This window comes from Leopardus geoffroyi, chromosome C3, assembly GCF_018350155.1.
Source record: "Leopardus geoffroyi isolate Oge1 chromosome C3, O.geoffroyi_Oge1_pat1.0, whole genome shotgun sequence".
In the NCBI taxonomy this organism is placed as follows: Eukaryota; Metazoa; Chordata; class Mammalia; order Carnivora; family Felidae; genus Leopardus; species Leopardus geoffroyi.
The window spans coordinates 8320333-8339669 of record NC_059338.1 but is presented as its reverse complement, the minus strand read 5'-3'; the positions used below and the strand labels follow the sequence as shown (position 1 = coordinate 8339669).

Here is a 19337-nt window from a genome sequence, read left to right as displayed (position 1 = left end):
AGTGAGGTCTATGAAGCAGGAGATAGGCCAGTAGATCCTATACAGCCTGAAACACAGAGACAAAAGAAGATGAAAATCATAGAAAGACTCCTATGAGATAAATGGAGCACAGTTACAAGGCCTAATATACATATAAATGGAGTCACAGAAAGAGATGAGAGATAAACTAGGTCAAAACCTGATCTGAAAAGAAATTGGCTGCAAATGTCCAAAGCTGATGAAAGATATGAAGCCAAACATTCAAGAATAGCTATGAACTCCAAATGGGAGAAATTAAAAGAAAACCACACATAGACACATGGTAGTATGACTGCTAAAAATCCATGATAAAAGAAAAAAAGAAAGAAAGAAAAGAAAAAAAAGTCTCAAGAGCGGTCAGAGAAAATACAAACATTACTTTCAACAGTAAGATGGACAGCCGACTTCTTAATAGAAGCATTTGAAACCAAGGAACAGGAATGGTCGTGGTAAACCACTGAAAGAAAATCAGGACTGAAGAACTAAGGGCTATAACCAGAAACAATAATTTTCTAGGGATATTAAGGCAAATAGAGAAGGGGATAATGATACCTTATGCTGCTTTTTAGGAACCGTGTAATAGATGGTGAGCTCCTTGAAAGCTCTTCGTGGTATTCTTGACAGTGTATCAGAACTTCAAGACTTGTGGAACAAATGAAGAATGTGGGGCCATTTGGCCTTTCTACGTGTGGGTGAAGCTGATCCGTTCTACTGCACAACTTCACTAACAGGTGGGCCCCACTACTTTCCAGTTGTGTGATACGGAGAAAATCATTTAACCCCTTGTATTAGCTTCCTGGGCTGCCCTAACAAATTATCACAAGCCAAGTGGCTTAAAACAGAAATTGATTCTCTCAGTTCTGGAGTCTACATGGTCAGAATCAAGCACATCCATGCTCCCTCCGAAGCATCAGGGAAGAGCCTTCTTGGACTCTGTAGTTTCTGGAGGCCGCTAGCAATGCTTGGCATTCCTCGACTTGTAGCTACATCACCCCAATTTCTACCTCCCTTTCCACATGATCATCTTCACTTGGTGTGGATCTCTGTGTCTCTAAAGCTCCCTCTCCAGTTATTGGATTTAGAACATCAAACATTGGATTTAGGGTCCACCCTAATCAAGTATGACTTCACCTGAACATGATTCTATATGTAAAGACTCTATTTCCAAAAAATAAAGTCACATTCACAGGTGGGGGTGGGGGGTAAGGACTTCAACATATCTTTTTGGGGGGGGGCACCTGGGTGGCACAGTCTATTAAGCGTCGGACTCTTGATCTCAGCTCAGGTGTATTTAGTGAGTTCAAACCCCTCATTGAACTCTGTGCTGATGGTGCAGAGCCTGCTTGGGATTCTCTCTCTCCTCTCTGCCCCTCTTCTGCTTGTTCTCCCTCTCTCTCTCTCTCTCTCTCTCTCTCTCTCAAAATAATTAAATAAACATTAAAAAATTTACAAAAAACATATATCTTTGGGAACACAATTCATGGTACTGTATCCCTGAACTTCACTTTCTTCTTCTATAAAACAAATATTATGATACCAACCTTGAAGAGTTATGATAAGCAAGAATCTATAATGCTTAGGACCCTTAACAGATGGAAAATAAGTTCTCAAGGCAAGCTTTAAAAACTAACTAATATAAGAGAATGAAATATTAAATACATATATTGATAGAGCCAAGAAGGGGTAGGTGAATGAAAAATCCTATTAACTACACACGGTGATAAGATTCTGCCAATGAGGAAACTTCATTTTTCTTCAAGAAACTGTAATAGTCAAATATCAAATGGGCCACTAAGAAAATACAAGGACCAAAGAGACACAATCGAATGAATTTCTCAGCCCGTTTTTCCTTCAGAGTAAGGTTTGGCACATTCCTGTTTGATTCTGTTCCCATTTCTGCTATCAGCAAGATGTGCTGACATTGGCTACATTGTTACATTGCTTAATTTATCTTTGCTTGGATTTCCTCACTTATAAAACAAGAGATTCAGATCCTGTTTCAATTAGGAGTCAAGTGAGACAAAATCCAGTAAGAGTAAGAGTGGCTTAAATAAATAGGGGCTTAATCTTTTTTATCGAGATATTGTGATATTATATGTATATATTTGGTCTTTGGCCCAAGTTCCTGGCAAAGAGGTCCTGAAACTCTTGTATTTCCTGAGTGATAGAGGTGATAGTAATATCTTTCATTGTAATATTTGGTCTTGGTGACCCGCATGCACCCTCCCTCTCCCCCGTTTGTGACAAAAGATCTTCTAAGACCCTTGGAATCTCCAGAGCGATGAGAGTCTTTTTGTATGCTAAGGAGATGGCTGGTGGCTTGGAGGTCCCCAGATAGGTTCAGGATGGGATCTAGTTGCCAGAAAGACCAAGCATTATCAGAAGGCTAGAACTTCCAGCCCCACTCCTAACCTCTGTGGAGCGGAGAGAGGTTAGAGATTGAGCCAATCACCAATGATCCAAGATTTGTCTGTCACCAATGCTCAGCCATGTCTGCCTAAGGGAACTTCCATGAGCAACCTAAAAAATGGAGTTCAGGGAACTTCCAGGTAGGTAAACACGTGTTGGTACTAGGAGAGTGGTAGGCCTGAAGAGGGCAAGGAAGCTCTGAGCACCCCTTCCCCCAATACCTTATAAATCCCCTCCATCTGGTTGTTCTTGAGTTGTATCCTTTGTGAAGTAAAATGTCTTCATGAGTTCTGTGAGCTATTGTGGCAAAATATCACATCTGAGGGTAAGTTGTGGGAATCTCTGATTTCCAGCCTGGTTTCCAGCCATAAGTACAGAAGGTTAGGACTTAGACTGGTGTCTGAAGTGGAGGGAGGACAGTCCTGTGGGACTGAGCCCTTCACGTGCAGGATCTGATACTAACTCCAGGTAGATAGTGTCAGAATTGAGTCAAATTGTAGGACACTCATCTGGTGTTGGAGAATTGGTTGATGTGGGGGAAAAAATCCTCACACATTGGGTGTCAGAAGTGTTCTATGGGTAGAAACAGATCTCATTATTTACATACCAGCAAAGCAGAAGTAGAACAGTTGCACCTTTGAGTTGGATGCTTACTGACGTTAGACGCTAAGACCCTTTTGTATTTCTGCTTAACTAGCCCTTGCGTGTTGCCTGTTATTTTCTTCGTAACAAGGCAGCTGCTGGAGCTCTCGTTCCTACATCCACGTTAAGACAGAAGGAAATGGAGAATCAGCAGTTCCCAGTCCTGTCTGTCTTCCTTTATCAGGTAGACAACAACCTTCCCAGAAATCCCACAATAGGCTTCAGCTGAAGATTATTGGTCAGAAATGGTCATGTGACTACCTTAGCTGCAGGGGAGGCTCTAAAAGTCTGAAACACAATTGTCCCGTTGGTCAAGCACGTTATGTCTCGTCTCCTGGCACTGGTACATTTGACCACAAAGTCGGGGTTCTCTTAGCAAGAAAAAGTGGGGGGTGGGGGTGGGGATGCCTATGGACAGATAACTAGCAAGATCTTCCGCAGGTCCCTTTTTGCTGAGTAACTGTCTATTTTCAAACTTCCAAATGGTGGGACACCTTGAACCCTCCCAGGTTTCTATGACAAACTTGTAGTTTTGAACCACAACTTGAAATGTCTCAGATATCTGTAACAACCTGGAGACCTTAATTCAAGCCTAGATTCACTAGAATCTCTGGGACACTAGTCATATTATTAGACTCTAATCTCTATTATCTTTAACATCTAGCAAAGTGTGTGTCTTACAATATGTTTCAATAATATTTAGTGAGTGGATAAACTCTTAGAATCTCTGAAAAATCTTAGATAGTTAGGAGAAGCTACCTCATATTCAAATTATAATCATGGCTCAAGATTGTGCTGCAAGAATTTTTCTGATTAGCCAGGAAGTAATCCAAAAAGGGAGGATACTTCCTCAGCTCTTACAGAATAATAGGCAATTCCATAAATGAGCATTTTTGTAAAAATTAAGGGCAACTTACTAGTAATGTGCTGTGCAACTTATTAAGGTTATTAAAATCGGTCTATATCTAGAGTTCACTGAGACACACGCTATTAAATGAGTCTGCCACCAGACTGGCAAGGTAATTCTTGCATTCGAACTCAAGCATATGTTTGGAGTTTAAACAAATTTCTAGAAGGACTTCTTGACATAAGTGCATCATATCTTAAATGAGTTGTATTTTTTTTTTATTTTTTTTTTTCAACGTTTATTTATTTTTGGGACAGAGAGAGACAGAGCATGAACGGGGGAGGGGCAGAGAGAGAGGGAGACACAGAATCGGAAACAGGCTCCAGGCTCTGAGCCATCAGCCCAGAGCCTGATGCAGGGCTCGAACTCACGGACCCGAGATCGTGACCTGGCTGAAGTCGGACGCTTAACCGACTGCGCCACCCAGGCGCCCCTAATGAGTTGTATTTTTTTTACAATTAATTCTTCTTAAAAAAAATCAAAGTAACATCTACATAGTTTCAAATGTCAAATTGAATTTCAAGGCTGTTAACCCCCAGCATTAGTCCTCTTTCCCCTTTCACCAGAATCCCACCTCCCAGAAGCAGCCATAATCAGTAATGATAGCTGTTCCTTCTGGTATTTTTTAATATTTCCCTCTCTTTTTTTTTTTTTTTCAATGTGTATTTCTTTACTTTGAAGAGAGAGACAGAGAGTGGGAGCAGGGAAGTGGCAGAGAGAGGGAGGGAGAGAATGCCATGCTGTCAGCGCATGGCCAGATGCTGGGCTCAATCACATGAGCTGTGAGATCATGACCTGAGCCTAAGTTAAGAGTCGGACACTTAACCTACTGAGCCACCCAAGCGCCCCTGTATTTCCCTATTTCTAAGTAGCATACCCACACTTAAGTTACTGATTTTGTTTTTCAATTAAGACTTTATGTATTAATCTCCTATTATTTTGTTATTCATTCATTGTCGTGGTCATTCATTAGGCCCTTGGAACCAGGAATCTTACATCCTTCAGTTCTGGGAAGTTTTCCGGTATTATTTCTGTGAAATTGTGGTTTGTGATAAGAAAAGTGTTCTTGGTTTCTCTCCTCTTCCTGACAATGAGCTCCTACAACCCTTGCATTTTCCCAAGTGATAAGGGCTATAAAAGTGGAGTGGGGGAGGTGGGGGCAGATATAGAGGAAGGTGGAAGGAGAGGTTTTGTTATTCATAAGAGCCTATTTCAACCACACCTGAAGTTATGTTAATGAGGCAAACTTTTGGAAAGACCCTAAGGAGGAGAGGGAGCTGGTTGCCAGGGAAACCATCTTTGGATTAGAGGGTTCAGGCCCAACTCCTACTTTTGGGGAGGGAAGAAGGACTGGGACTCGACTTAACCAGCAATGGCCAATGATTTAATCAGTCACACCTACAAAGTGAAACCCAAGGAAGGCATCATGGAACCCTGATTTATAGCTGATCGGTCAGAAGCACAGGTGACAACCTGTGATTGGTGTCTCAAGTGGGAAGTAGTTTATAGGGCTGCGTCCTTAACTTTTGGGATCTGATGCTAATCCAGGGTAAATAGTGTTAGAATTGAATTGAGTTGGAGGACACTGGGTTGGAATAGAGAGTTAGAGAATTGGATGGCGTGGGAAACCCTCTTCCCCAGTTTGGTGGCCAGGAGTAAATAGTGTAGAAAGAAGAAATAGACTTTCCACTTCTTTGATGATTTCTTCCTATTTATTCTCTCTTTGTGGAACTTTTTGTGTGTTTGGTGTTTTACCTCTTGGTTGAGCCTTTAAACCCGCCCCCTCTCCCATCCCTTGCTGCCCTTTCCTTCCATATTAATTTCCTTAGCTTATTTGTTTATTTGTTTTTTGCTTTATCTTTTATGGAGATTTCTTTAACTTTTCCAAGTCTTCTATTGACTCTATTTCTTTTTCTTTATTTTTTTTTTAAGTTTATTCAATTATTTTGAGAAAGAGAAAGAGCATATGCTCGCAAATGGGGGAGGGGCAGAGAGAGGGAGAGAGAGGATCCCAAGAAGGCTCAGCACTGATCAGTGCAGAACCTGACTTGGGGCTTGATTCCACAAACCATGAGATCATGACCTGAGCCCAAGAGTCAGAAAATTAACCAGCTGAGCCACCCAGGTGACCTCTTTATGTCTATTATTTTGTTAATTCCTAAGGATTCTTTCTTATTCTCTATTACCTTTTTATGGTAGGATTTTCCTTCACCTTATAAAATTCCTCTTTTTAATCTCTGTGAAGATATTGAGTACAATACTTATTATTTTTAAGTTTTTTATGTTCTATGAGTTATCTTTTTCTCTAAATGTCTTTTTTATATTTGTTTGTGTTGGTCTCTACTGCATGGGCTAGTTGGAGCTGGGGGCTTTGTCTCTCTGTTTGCATTTATGAGTGAAAGCTCTAGGCTGTTGATTGAAAACCGTGTGGGGTTGGCTCATTGACTGGTGGGTTTCCGACGATGATCAGGCTCATCATATCGGTCTTTTGTTGGGAACTCTCAAAACTTGATTTTTCACCTGAACTAAAAGCTAATCCATTTTTTTCCAGAGAATAATTTTTCAAGTTTTATCTGGGGGATCTCAAGCTTTTATGCTGGCATTCTGAAAGTGAGGTAGGAGAAGGAAGCTGAGGTCTTCTCATTCAGTATGCAGAACTTTTCTCTTCATTTTCCTTCTTTTTTTTTTTTTTTAATGTTTATTTATTTATTTTGAGAGAAAGAGAGCATGAACAGGAAAGGAGCAGAGAGAGGAAGAGAGAGAATCCCAAGTGCTGGAAGGGCCGTGAAAGAATTCATTCAAGACAGACCAAAGGAGACAGAAGTTTATTGAATATATTTCAAGGGAGCCGTGAGCAGGACAGCAAAGGAGAGGCTGTCTTTCATGAGGCAGTGGGTCAGGGCCGTTTCTAAAGGGGGAGGGTTGGGGCGCCTGGGTGACTCCATCTGTTAAGCATCTGACTCTTGATTTCAGCTCAGGTCATGATCTCACAGTTCATGAGTTCGAGCCCTGCATCGGGCTCTGCACTGACAGCGTGGAGGCGTTTCCTTGGGAGTCTCTCTCCAATCTCTCTGTCCCTACCTCTCCCTCTTCTTTCAAAATAAGTAAATAAACTTTAAAAAACCCGGGGCTTGGGGGAAGGTGAGGAGGTATGGCACATGGAATCTTCCCCTTTTTTGGAAACTGTGTCTGGTTGTAAGTAGCCCATTGGTCAGTTAGGGTCCGTGGATATTTTGGGGTGGGTGGCCTGATGGGCCTGTGTGTATTCAGCCAGGTGGTCACTGTGAGCCCTTTCTACTTTTCATTGCTCAAGCCTGTTGTCTAAAAGCAGCCTCTACAGGTTATAATTTCTCAATTGCTTTCATTTAAAAAAAAAATTTTTTTTAACGTTTATTTATTTCTGAGAGAGACAGAGAGAGACAGAGTGCGAGCAGGGGAGGGGCAGTGAGAAAGGGAGGCACAGAATCTGAAGCAGGCTCCAGGCTCTGAGCTGTCAGCACAGAGCCGGACGCAGGGCTTGAACCCACGAACTGTGAGATCATGACCTGAGCCAAAGTCCGACACTTAACTGACTGAGCCACTCAGGCGCCCCTCATTTTTTTTTATTTAAAAAAAATTTTTTTTTTCAACGTTTATTTATTTTTGGGACAGAGAGAGACAGAGCATGAACGGGGGAGGGGCAGAGAGAGAGGGAGACACAGAATCGGAAACAGGCTCCAGGCTCTGAGCCATCAGCCCAGATCCTGACGCGGGGCTGGAACTCACGGACCGCGAGATCGTGACCTGGCTGAAGTCGGACACTTAACCGACTGCGCCACCCAGGCGCCCATCATTTTTTTTTTTTTTTTTTTTTTTTAAAGTAGGCTTCCAGTCCAGCACAGAGCTTGAACTCAGGACCCTGCGATCAAGACCTGAGCTGAGATCAAGAGCTGGACGTTTAACCAACTGAGCCACCCAGGCACCCCTCAATTGCTATTATTTATTTATTTATTTAACATTTTTATTTTATTTTATTTATTTTGAGAGAGACAGAGATAGAGCAAGTCGGGGAGGGGCAGAGAGAGATTGGGAGAGGATCTTAAGCAGGTTCTGTGCTGTCAGCGTAGAGCTGGATGTGGGGCTTGATCCCATGAATCATGAGATCATGACCTGAGCAGAAACCAAGAATCGCAGGCTTAACTGAATGAGCCACCCAGGCGCTCTGAATCATGTAGTTAAATAACTTGTTCCTTGTTTTAGCTTCTGCAATAGTGTGATTTTTAAGAAATATCTATTTGGCCATTCAGATGACCAAAATATATTTCTCACGTATATATTTGGTCTTCATCCACAGTTCCGGGCTCACAGCCCCTCAGACCCTTGGAAATTCCTGAGAGTGATAAAGGTGCCTTTTATCATATAAATGAAAGTGACATTTGGACCCCACCCAAGGGTGGGACTGGTTGCCCAAAGAGCAGACCTAGTTACTGGAGGGTTGCAACTTTTAGTCTGACCTTGCAACCTCCTGACCTCAGGACCTGGACCCTGGGGAGCTGGGGAGGGGAGAGGGACTGGAGGCGGAACCAGCCAATGGGCCAATGACTTAGTCAATGAAGCCTCTCGAAAAACCCAAGAGGACCGGGTTGGGAGAGCTGCGTTGGTGAACGCGAGCAGGCTCAGGAGGAGTGGTGGCTGGAGAAGTCTGGAAGCCCCTGCGCCCTTTCCCCAGACCTTGCCCCTGGCATCTTCATCTAACCGGTGATTCACCAGCACACCCTTTACTGGTAAGTGTGAGGAAGTGTTTCCCTGACTTCTGAGAGCCACTCTAGCAAACGGAAAGGAGCTAAGGAGGAGGCGGCTGGGCCCTCCGGACCCTGGGCGCTGGGTGGGGAGCCCGGGTTGCAGCCTGTGACTTGTGAGCGGTGCGTGGGGTGGGCAGTGGGGGGTCTTGCGGACCTGAGCCCCCAGCCTAGGGGATCTGATGCTCTCTCCGGGTACGGAGTGTCGGAATTCCGTTCTCGGACACACTGCTGGCTTCCAAGACTTCTTTGGTGTTGAGTGGGAACCCCATTTCCCCACGTTGAGATCAGGAACAAGGCAGAGCCCGATTCGGGGCTCAAGCTCACAAACCAGGAGATCGTGACCTGAGCCGGAACCCAGAGCCAGATGCTTAACCGACTGAGCCACCCGGGCGCCCCTATATATTACCTCTTTTTACACAATAATGGCAAAGCATACATACTGTTCTGCACTTTGTGCATTTTACTGATCTATATAAAGATTATTTTATATCAGTATATAGTATTGTTTCATATATATATATATATGTAGAGCTTACATTAATATATATATTACATTAAAAATATATATATGTAGAGCTTACATTAAATCTTTGTGATCTTTGCCAAACTGATGGTTCAAAAAATGATATCTTGGTGTGTACTTAATTTGTAGTTTTCATATAATAAATGGACTGAGTGTGATAGCTCAGATTTAAGCCATTTGTATTTCTTTTTAGTTGAATTCCTTATTAATATCCTTTGCTCATTTTCTTTTAGATTATTATTGATCTGCAGGAGGCTTTTATATTTGGAGAAATTAATCCTTATGATATAATTTGCAAATACTTTCTTCCAGTTTTTCATTTACCTTTTGGTTTTACTTACGGTGTTTTTTGCTATACAGAAAAGTTTTATTTTATATAGTCAAATTTATCAATATTTTATTTTAGGAGTTCTAGGAATTTCAAAATAGTCTAGGAAGCTTTTATACGGAGAGTATAAAGCATTGTTCCCATTATCTTGCAAAGCATTTTTTTTTTTTTTGGTTAGTTATCCTGATATGTATTTGAGATATGGATCCAACTTAATTTTTTCCAAATAGATACTCAGTGGTTCTAGATTTGTAGGCAGATAATAATACAGTTGCAAAATTTATTAAAAACATATTTTTCGAACTACAAGGAGAAATGAACAAATGCATAATCTTGGGCAGAGACTTTTAACCCCTTTCTCTTAACAACTGATAGATCCGATATTTAAAAAGCCTAATACAAGGGATGCATTTCTAGCAAGAGCGATCAGAAGAAAAGGAAGAAGTCACAAAGAACCCTGTCAGAAATTTCAAAAAGTGCCATGCATGTAGGTTCTGTAGCCACTGAAATGATAGTAAGAGGATCTTGGGAATAAGTTTGTCAATAATGAAGTAACACGTTTCTAGTAAATCGAATTTGCTCGAGTGGCCACGGGAGTGAAATCGAGAATGTGTGAAGTCCTGTAGCGGTTCAAACAAATTGAATCTAATTAAACACTTTTCCACAAAAGAAGTTCCAAGTTCAGCATGCTTTACCGTTTTGTTTCTGGATAGTATTTAAAGGACAAAGACCAACAGTCTTATACATACTCCTTCACAGAACTGGGAAAAAAAGTAGCACTTTACAGCCACGATAACTTCGATATCGATAATCTGCAAAGATATCGTGAGGAATAAAATTGATAGACCTGCCCCTTCCAGATGTAAAAATCCCAAACAAGTTATACTATTAATACATCAAATCACTCAACATGTAAAAAGGGTACACATTCTGAATGAGTTGAGTTTATTTCAGTAAGACAGGGTTAGTATAATATTAAAATATCAATACGGTGTGGCATGTCAGCCGAATAAAGGAGCAAAATAATAGTGTTAATTGATGTAGTAAAGGCGCATAATAGAATCCAACATGCATTCATTTTGAAAGCTTTTTATAAACTAGGAATACCAAGAAAGTATTCTTAATCTGGTCAAAATCGTCTATAAAAAACTACAAATGACATAATTCTCCTCCCCACTCCAAGACACAATCTTTTTTTTAAAATTGTTTTAATGTTTATTTATTTTTGAGAGAGAAACAGACAGAGAGACAGAGAGACAAAGTGTGAGTGAGTGAGGGGCAGAGAGAGAGGGAGACAGAGTCGGAAACAGGCTCCAGGCTCTGAGCTGTCAGCACAGAGCCCGACGTGGGGCTCGAACTCACAAACCGTGAGATCATGACCTGAGCCAAAGTTGGACCCTGAACCGACTGAGCCACCCAGGTGCCTCTAAAGATTTTATTTTTAAGTATTCTCTACCCAACATGGGGCTCAAACACACAACCCTGACATAGAGAGTTGCATGCTCTACCCACTGAGCCAGTCAGGTGCCCCACGAAAATAAAATCATTTTAAAATCCCTACAAATCAATAAAAAAGAAAGACTATCCAATATAAAAATAGTCAAGAAACTTAAACAGGAGTGTCACCATCGAAATGGTTTGTAAACATACGAAAACATGCTCAATCTTCTTACCAATTGGGGAATGAGAAATTAAAACTTCAATATGACACCAGTACATAACTTCTAGAATGTCTATTATTTAAAATACAGACAAGTACACAGAGGATGTGGGGAAGTTGGAGCTCTCATACTCTCTGGGTGGGAGTGTCAGTTATTACACATACTTTGGAAGCATCGTTTACTAAAGCCAAATATGCACACACCTTAAGATTCAACAATTTTACTTTTAAATACATATTTAACATGGTGCACGCATGGGCACTTGGGTGGCTCAGTAGGTTAAGCGTCCGACTTCGGCTCAGGTCATGATCTCACAGTTCCTGAGTTCGAGCCCCGTGTCGGGCTCTGTGCTGACAGCTCAGAGCCCGGAGCCTGCTTCGGATTCTGTGTCTCCCTCCCTCTCTCTCTCTCTCTCTCTCTGCCCTTCTCCCACTCAAGCTCTGTCTCTCTCTCAAAAATAAACGCTAAAAAAATTGCACACACCTTAATGTGTACCAGCAGACGTACAAGAATGTTCATATCTGCATTATGCATCATAGCCCCACGTTGAAAACAATTCACAGGGTGCCTGGGTTGCTCAGTCTGTTAAGCGTCCAACTTTGGCTCAGGTCACGATCTTGGCGTTGGTGGGTTCCAGCCCCACGTCGGGCTCTGTGCTGACAGCTCAGAGCCTGGAGCCCACTTTGGATTCTGTGTTTCCCTCCCTCTCTGCCCCTCCCCTGCTCTCTCTCTCTCTCTCTCTCAAAAATTATAAACTTTAAAAAAGTAGAATACCATTTATATGAAATTCAAACTGAAAATCTCAATGAAACTTGAGATATACACTTAAAAATTATACGAAAAATGAAGAGGTGTGGTTATCATAAAAGGATAATTGCTATGTTCAGTGCGGAGAAAGGGAATTGTGATGGGAATGGGGTACAGAAGGGCTCTGGGCAACTGAATCCTATTTCTTGTCCTAGGTGATAGTTACACAGTGTTGGTGATAATTCATTAGGTGACACATTTGTGGTTTCTATGCTTTTGCGGAAATGTAACATATTTAGTAGTAAAGATATATAAAGGAGGAACATATTTTACATCCTGTTTTAATTAATTTTTTTAGTGTTTATTTATTTTTTTTTTTAATTTTTTTTTTCAACGTTTATTTATTTTTGGGACAGAGAGAGACAGAGCATGAACGGGGGAGGGGCAGAGAGAGAGGGAGACACAGAATCGGAAACAGGCTCCAGGCTCTGAGCCATCAGCCCAGAGCCCGACGCGGGGCTCGAACTCACGGACCGCGAGATCGTGACCTGGCTGAAGTCGGACGCTTAACCGACTGCGCCACCCAGGCGCCCCTGTGTTTATTTTTGAGAGAGAGACAGAGCGTGAATGGGAGAGGGGCAGAGAGAGAGAGAGAGAGAGAGAGAGAGAGACACAGAATCCGAAGCAAGCTCCAGGCTTTGAGCTGTCAGCACAGAACCCGACACGGGGCTCGAACTCAGGAACCGTGAGATCATGACCTGAGCCGAAGTCGGACGCTTAACCTACTGAGCCACCCAAGTGCCCCTTACATCCTCTTTTATGTGTTAAGGTCAGAAATGCAACTGAAATAAAAATTACATGAAATAATACCTTTACTATGAGTGATACACTCAGATATATCCGATTCTTTTCTCTCCTTTTGTCTTCCATCTCATTCCATTTTTATTTCTTTACTCATTTTTGAGAGAGCACAAGCAAGGATGAGGCAGAGGAGGGGAGAGAGAGAATCTTTAGCTGGCTGTGCACCCAGTGCAAGGCGCTCCTTGAGGCTTGATCCAGGATCTTGGGATCATGACCTGAGCCGAAATCAACAGTCAGATGCTGAGCTGACTGAGCCACACGGATTCCCCCATCTCATTTCATTAAAAACAAAAAACAAAAACGCTGGCCATAAGCTACACCTTTCTATTCTATTCTATTCTATTCTATTCTATTCTATTCTATTTACCTACACCATGATTTTTTTAATTAATTATTTTTTTTTATTTACATGCAAGTTAGCATACAGTGCAACAATGATTTCAGGAGTAGATTCCTTAATGCCCTTTACCCATTTAGCCCTTACCCCCTCCCACAACCCCTCCAGTAGACCTCTGTTTGTTCTCCATATTTATGGGTCTCTTCTGTTTTGTCCCCACCCCTGTTTTTATATTATTTTTGCTTCTCTTCCCTTATGTTCATCTGTTTTGTCTCTTAAAGTCCTCATATGAGTGAAATCATGATATTTATTTGTCTTTCTCTGACCGACTAACTTTGCTTAGCATAATACCCTCTAGTTCCATCCACGTAGTTGTAAATTGGCCGTAGGCTACACTTAACTGATTTAATGATTTGCAGTTTGAAAAACATTCACCCTGGCATTAAGAAACTCTTGGGGTTCCTGGTGTAGCGACTGAATTGATCCCAACTGAATTCCCAGTTGAATTCCAAGTTGGGATCAGAAATACCCATCTCTCTCTGGCAGGGTTGCTCTCTGTCAACACCGCTGGCATTTGGGGCTGGATAATTCTTTGTTGTGGATGCTTGTCTTGCACACTGTAGGTACTTAGCACCGTCTCTGGTCTCTTCCTGCTCGGTGCCAGTAACCCCCCCTCCCCCCGACCACACACACACACCTCCAGTTGTGACTCCCTAGCAGGCGAAATTACCTCTGTTGAGGGAACCACTACTCTAGAGGCTCTATAACTTTCTAAACTTGGCTCTGCCTTTATAAAGAATCCATAAGTTAGCATTTCTCGAACATCAGTGCACATTAGCGTCACCCGGATATTCTGTCTGAGAAGTGGGCTGGGAATGTGCCTTCTTAACAAAGATCCCAGGTGACTCTGATTCAGGTATTTCCAAAGATCACACTTTGAGAGACATTGCCCTAAGATGACTGCCCTTTCGAATGAAAATTCCCTTGGAGGCATTAGAATGTTCCAGATATATTAGTTTTCAAGGGACAGGTCAATGCACCGGAAGATAATAAGCTTCTGCTGGGTAAGAAATCATGCAAAACATCCAAGGTCTCTTTAGGGGGCAGATCTGGTGCAGACACCAGTGAAATCACAGCCATGGGGTCTGTTCTCTGTGTCATTGTTCTGTGACGTGTGCGGAGCTCACCGGGGAGGGGCTGTGGAAGCACAGAAACTGAGTCTGACCTTTCTGAGTCCGCGATTTCCCTGAAGCTCACCCAGAAGCATGAACCAGCATCCCTAGTAAAGACACTGCCGTAGCATTTGCCAATTACTTCATGCCTGATGGAGAAGCTGAAATGCCTCCCCATACTTCAGATTTTTTTTTTTTTCATCCCAGTTAATTGTTCTTCCTAAATTGAATGATCTATTTTTGGAACTAAAAGAGATGCAGTGTAGGGAGAGAGGAACCGACAAAGCCCAAGGCAGAGAGGGGAGGTAGTTGGAGGAAATGCAGGAATGAGAGGGGATACTGAGTGAATCATCTCCCCCCCTAGCAAACACATCAAAAGCAGAGGAAGGGCCTTCTCCCCCTGCGAGCAGGTGGGTGACACAGGAGGGGCTGGGAGTCTTGCTGAAAAGATGAACACACGAAATGAAACAGGGCAAAATTCTGGGAGTCCTTGTGACCCGGAGGCTCAGGCCGTAAAAGTCATCGGGTGTTACCTTGGAGCTCTCTAGTGGGTGAGAACGCATTCTTATCACCGAATCAGAAGATGAGAAACCCTGCTCCTTTACCCTATTTCCTACTGGAAATTTATTTGAAAAGCGCTGTGGCCTTAAAATGTGCAACTGTCTAGTGGATGTGATCCCAAGACTGGCGGGTCTTCGGATGCATTTCGTCCACAGGCGCGTCCGATGAGGCACGTGTGCCCCCAGATATGTGTATTTCTAGTGAACCCAGAGCCGGAAGTAACATCCCCCTCAGCCAGACCCTCTGGCTGTTACCAAAAATGCACTGGAAAAAAGGGTAGGCAAGTGTTGGACCTGACCATTGGCATGGATATCGGCATCATGCGTTTTATTGCCTCTGTAAATAACGCTTCTGTTAACTCCAGTGGCTTCCTCTGATCCTTCTGCAGCCTGAACGTCATGCTCAAAGCTTTGGAGCCTGCCCACGCTAGCCATCTCTGCTGCTTCTCCTCTCTAGGCATCTCAATTGTAGTTACATCTTTAAAAGACTGTCGTTTATGCTGTGAAATGTTTAGTAAAACTACAAAGCCGAACACACGTCATTTTCTTCAAAACACATAAGCATTTTGGCCCGCAAAAGAGACTACTCCGAAGACAGCCAGCTCGACTTTAAAATGCATGGGGGAAAGCAGAGACCTTTCCAAGGCCCATACGATCATGCCATTCCTTTCACCCCTCAGTGGATATTTTAACGATGCGTGTAGTTCACTCCTGAAATGATTCAACTAAGGAAAGGGAGAGGCGGCCGACCCCTGGCTACGTTTGCCTTGTACCTGCCGCGAGGGGTCCAGAAGAGGAGCTCCTTGACTGTCCACGGCATCAGTTTTTCCCGTTCTCCTGCCATTTTCGTCCAAGCATCCAGGGGGTAGCACATCCGTATTTCTCTGTGTGTCCGAGCAGTTGATTTCCAGCCACTTTACCAGGAGACTCTAACATCACAGGGGTGGAGAATGGAGCATGGGCAAAGAAAGGAAAGATCGTGGGAATGATAGCATTCAACCAAACAGGCTTTGCAGATCCCTTTCACGCCAGGTTATAACACAAAGGTTGTAGGATTGAAAGATCCTTGCTTTCTTCCTCACGCATGTCCACGTTCGGGCTGATTGAGTAAACTTCCGTTTGGTTCTAGATAGCTTCTAAAGGAGATGAGGTCCTATAGTGCAGTGACAAAGAATACGGGCTTTGCAGCTGGCATGCCTGGGTTGAGATTTTGGCTTCATCTAGATTCATGCAACCTTGGGAAAACCGAGTGACCTCGAGTCAATGACAACCTCTTTATGCATATTGACTCATCTGTAAAATTAGAATAATAGTAGTGTGTGTCACTACTGTGTGGCTGAAATGTGTAGTTGGATGGAAAAATAGCTGGAATGAGGGGCGCCTGGGTGGCTCGGTCAGTTGAGCGTCCGACTTCGGCTCAGGTCATGATCTTGCGGTTCATGAGTTCGAGCCCTGCGTCGAGCTCTGTGCTGACAGCTCGGAGCCTGGGGCCCGCTTCGGATTCTGTGCCTCCCTCTCTCTCCGCCACTCCGCCGCTCACACACAGTTTCTGTCTCTGTCTTTCTCTCTCTAAAATGTAAATAAACATTAAAAATTTTAAAAAAGATAGTTGGAATGGTTGGTTCTGGTCTACTCATTACGAAAAATAGAAGTTATGATTGTTGGTGTTATTAGTATTATCTCTTTTATACATTCAAAATCACTGACAATGATGTGGGAGATTGAATTCTAACAAATTCTGGGGAGAAATGTCAACAGTCAGGGATGGGGTGCTCCCCCTATCCATAGGTATTGAGATAGCTCACACTTTGAGTAACCCCATCAAGTCCTTCCAGAACCTCTCTGGATTTTATATTTCTGGAATGCCCCTGAGAGTGTTATAAAGCACATTCATCTGGATTCAAAGATGGGATTTTTTTTTTTTTCTAGAATTGCCCTGTGACATCCTATCTTGAGTTTGTTCTTTCCGGGGAGTCTTACAGGAGTAAGAAATGGAAATGTTTCCGGTTATTTGAATGTGGTTCAGGTGTGGGTCCTTATTCACTTCTGTTACCATGTGTTTGGTCAGGAGTTGAGTGTTGTTTTTGGCACTTAAGTTGTCAAATCCACCATTAATTGAATAATCCGCTTAACCCTGATTTTCTGGGTCCACAGGTGGTTATCGTGGCTATACTTCTGCTATTTTTATATTGTTTCTATTTCAGATGTAGGAAACATCTACGCTGAAACTGTCTCTGTGGCCTAGTCTCACCTCAAAATCTGGTCCAGGGATCTTGATGGATTACTCTTTATGAGTGAGCAGAAGAATAAAAAGACGGTCTTCATTCACTGAAAGTGTATTTGCTCATTGAATATTTACCAAGCCCCCATTATACATGTAAGTTACTGCGTTTGCTATTGAGAACAGACTGTTGACTGAGATGGACCCCGCCACCTGCCCTCATGGGTGCATTTTGGTGGGAAGAGTACAGCGGATGCTCTGTGACTATGTAATGAAGACATGAGACCAAATCTGAGCGGTCAGAGATGTTTTCTTGAAGAAGTAACATCAAGCTGAGGTTTGAAGGATGAATAGGCATTTATTAAATGGGGAGGAAGAGAAGAAAGAGGCAGAAGGAATCGCGTGTATGGCTCTGGGCATGGCAGGAACACAGTGAAATGACGTGAAGGAAGGTGGGCGCAGAGAAGAGGGGGGAGTTGGATGTGAGACAGGGAGAGGGAGGCAGAGACGGGCCAGGCAAGGACTCAAGGCCAAGTGAGGAGTTTGAGCTTGACCCAGAAACAATGGGAAATCACGAAAGAGAGTGACCTGATCAGAATGGTGTTCTTTTTTCAAAAAAAAAAAAAAAAAAAATTTTTTTTTTAACGTTTATTTATTATTGAGAGACAGAGAGACACAGAGCGTGAGCAGGGGAGGGGTAGAGAGAGGGGGAGACACAGAATCGGAAGCAGGCTCCAGGCTCCGAGCTGTCAGCACAGAACCCGATGCGGAGCTCCGACCCACAAACTGTGAGATCACGACCTGAGCTGAAGTCGGTCGCCCAACCAACTGAGCCACCCAGGCGCCCCAGAATTGTGTTCTTAAACACACTGGCTACCTTGTGGGGGAGAGAGAGTTCGGACATAGGGAAAATGTTGAGTAGACCGTTAGTTTGGAGGAATTGTGAACAGGGGCCATGGCAAGGTAGATGTGGATAGAAATGGATACAACCGAGGAACATTTAGGAGATGACGCTGAAGACGTATTGGTGATAAGAATACGGGAGGCGAGATTGCATACTTAACCATGAACCAGACTTCTGGTGGCCATCATCACAAAACAAGGGTTCGCTGCAAGAGAACCCAGTTAGGCGAAGTAGGGACAACATGGCCTCAGTTCTGAACTCTTAATTTTGTGAAACCTTGGCAGGGGTGGTTTATAAATGATTAGCAACTGGCTCTCCAAAAAAAAGAAGAAGAAAAAAAAAATCCCTGAATTTGTAGCGTTGGCCAATTTCCGGAGTGTAAAAACTCTCATCGTGGTGGATTTCAGCCTAGCCATCGCACGACGGCCTTGAACGTGGAGTTATGAAGAGATGCTTACAGCGAGCCCTCATGAGCCAGGGTAGCCTGGCTCCAGCACACCAGTGACTGAAGAGACATCTAGAAGGAAATGACAAGAGGTGGGCGGATGTGTAATTATTGGGCTTACAGGAGCGGTCCCGACCAGGGTCCGCAATCATCAGTGTGTGAATGAGAATGCATACTTTGTGGAGTCAGAGTGTCTGGGTTGGTACCCAGACTCTGCCCTTACTAGCTTTACGATTGGGGGAAAGTGACTTAGCCTCTGTAGGTCTCAGTCTTCACACGTGTGAATGGGGATGATAACAGTAGGTGATTCATAGAGTAGCTTCCAGAGAAAAGCGTATGGAGATGGAGTTGCCACACCTGTCGTATGTCGTACGCATGTGCAAAATGAAATCCTTTCTTGTTGTTGTTGCTGTCTTTACCTTTACGTTTGTTTTATTTATTTATTTTTTTAATTAAAAACATTTTTTTAACATTTACTTATTTTTTAGAGACAGAGAGAGAGAGACAGAGCACGAGCAGGGGAGGGGCAGAGAGAGAGGGAGACAAGGAATCTGAAGCAGGCTCCAGGCTCCAGGCTCCGAGGCATCAGCACAGAGCCTGATGCGGGGCTCGAACTCCCGAACCGCGAGATCATGACCTGAGCCAAAGTTGGACGCTTAACTGACTGAGCCACCCAGGCGCCCCACTTTTACGTTTGTTTTAAATGTGCTCTCCCTTAGGTTGGTTATTTCTCTTGATAACTTCTCCAAGTTTGTAAGCATGTATGAACATTTTGGGATTCTAGTCTAACTGTCACTAAGGGCTGTGTGGCCTTGAGTGGA

At 43.2% G+C, this 19337-nt stretch overlaps 1 long non-coding RNA gene across 4 annotated transcripts in view; it reads left to right on the top strand.

Annotated features, from left to right (window-relative positions):
* The window catches only part of LOC123586335, a 33002-nt gene extending 13961 nt beyond the window's left edge, over nucleotides 1-19041 (top strand). The window contains exons 2-4 of one of the 4 annotated variants that reach the window (XR_006706745.1): nucleotides 8563-8739; nucleotides 17151-17240; nucleotides 19005-19041. This is a non-coding gene — a long non-coding RNA (uncharacterized LOC123586335). Of the gene's footprint in view, nucleotides 1-8562; nucleotides 8740-17150; nucleotides 17241-18478; nucleotides 18917-19004 lie in introns of those variants that run through there. The other 3 variants (XR_006706744.1, XR_006706746.1, XR_006706747.1) reach the window with 3 other exon arrangements.
* Nucleotides 19042-19337: the final 296 nt, after the last annotated feature.